We start from the raw sequence: 1,885 nt of genomic DNA, 5'->3' as shown, positions 1-1,885 counted from the left end.
AGGTTCCCTCAACCCAGGTGTGTCAAGTTGACACTAAAGGTATCCAGCACAAACATAAAAATTTGTTCCATGTTAATTAGCAGAGGTGAAACACATTACCATTGAAATCTACTTGATGATTTTATATCCATGCTCAGGTGGGTCTCAGAAAGTAACCAACGGTCAATAGTAATAATCAGATACATAGAGATTAGAGACACATGTGCAAACATCTAAGTGTTAGTAGCATTAAAAATAAGTTTTTCTGTATGAAAAAGTATATTTTAAAATGAAATGGAGATCTTCTTTATAGGTTAAAACCTCATTCACTTTTATGTCTTGTAGGGTTTATTCCGAGTTCAATACCGTATAACTGTATTAATTCATCTGTGAACCTAAAAATTTACAGCCACTTTCGAAAGAGATGCTCTGGAAATTGTTATTGAATATGTTAATGCTGTAATGAAATGCTTCTTCTAATCATGTTGTTATTAAATAAATAATTTTTAAAAAGACATAATAATAGAGGATATGAAGTTGGGGTAGACTCAGGTGGATGGGGGAGGGGTCTGAGTATGATCAAATACATTGTATGAAATTCTTGGATAAACAAAAATTTTTAAAAAGGCATATACTTAAACTATAAAAAGATGTTTGGAGTCAATGATAAAGAAATCAGCACATTTAAACTATACCAAGATGCCTCTTCACATCTATTGCACAACTAGTCATGAAAAAATGGGCCCCACCACGACTGGAAGGACATTCACAGGAAGCTGTTGAGTTCCACCCGCCTGGGTCTGGACCATGGATCTCAGCACCTGAAGGACCTGTCCTCACAGGAAGAGCAGCCACTCCTGGGTCCACATCCTGGTGTCTGGGAGCACAGAGCTGTACAGCTGTGTAGAACAGCCCTTTCCAGGTTCCTGAAGGGCAGAGATGCTTGTTCTCAGTGTAAAACCTGCATCCTTCACTTTCACAGTAACTGCACTGTCATCTTCCCAAGCACACTGTATTCCAGGAGGAGGGTGAGAGACAGCCCCGAGGGGCTTTACGGAGCCCAGAACAGTGGCTTTCCAGAGCTGAAGGGTCAAAAGACACTGCTCCAAGTGCCCCAAAGGGCCTGGGGCACACATTAGTGGCTTTTCTGTGCCACAGGAAAGGACTAAGGTTTGTGGCTCACCTGGATAGACGCAGATGGGCTTGGTGTTGCTTGCCAAAGTTGCAGGTAAGTTATCTTAAATCTCTGTTTCTTCAACTGTCTTTATCTGAAAACCTTCTCTGGGACGTACTCCAAGGCGTATTATTGAAGATCCACAGCAAGCCAGACCTCAGACTAAGCACTTAGCCACATTAATTAATCATTATAACAAGGCGGAAAGTTTTGAGTTTTTGCCTGTGTTTCATGAAGGAGGAATCTGAGGGTCAGAGAACCAAAGAGACTTGCCTGAGATTCCAGAGCCAATGGAAGATTAAATCTTTAGTCTGCCAAGGGCCAGTGCTCAGGCCACACCCCTCTGTGGCTGCACCTTCTGAGCTCAGTGGAGAGAGATCTGGAAAACACATTTGCCCATTTGAAGGTGAATATAATACACTGTCGTTTGCTTTAATGGTCAGAGGAACGCTGAGTGGAAAGCAAAACCGTGGTGGGGGCCCAGAAGCTGCAATGCCCCGGCTTCCGCCCTCAAAGCTGTAGCTCTAAGAGGGCCTGGCATGAATCTGAAAAGTTTAATTTGTCTCATAAAAACATAATGCTGGCCCTTGTGTAAACTTCGTGAATGTTGCAAGTTCCTTTTAAAATAATTCTTGTGGCCAGAAATGATGACCCTTTATGCATGATCAGCAACTGTTTTTAGGCAAGCTGTTTACCCCCAACAGCTGGACTTTTAGAAAGAGATCCATTTAC

General features: G+C 42.1%; 1 long non-coding RNA gene across 2 annotated transcripts in view; it reads right to left on the bottom strand.

Moving 5' to 3' along the window:
• The window catches only part of LOC115072085, an 18,051-nt gene extending 16,619 nt beyond the window's left edge, over nucleotides 1-1,432 (bottom strand). The window contains exons 1-2 of one of the 2 annotated variants that reach the window (XR_003851148.1): nucleotides 1,163-1,432; nucleotides 729-905 (exon numbers count right to left, since the gene is read on the bottom strand). This is a non-coding gene — a long non-coding RNA (uncharacterized LOC115072085). The remainder of the gene's footprint in view (nucleotides 1-728; nucleotides 906-1,162) is intronic. The other variant, XR_003851147.1, reaches the window with a different exon arrangement.
• Nucleotides 1,433-1,885: the final 453 nt, after the last annotated feature.

Source organism: Nannospalax galili, unplaced genomic scaffold (assembly GCF_000622305.1).
Source record: "Nannospalax galili isolate Female #2095 unplaced genomic scaffold, S.galili_v1.0 scaffold60, whole genome shotgun sequence".
NCBI classification, from domain to species: domain Eukaryota; kingdom Metazoa; phylum Chordata; class Mammalia; order Rodentia; family Spalacidae; genus Nannospalax; species Nannospalax galili.
Note: the sequence above shows the minus strand (reverse complement) of the source record. Positions and strands in the feature narration are given on the sequence as shown.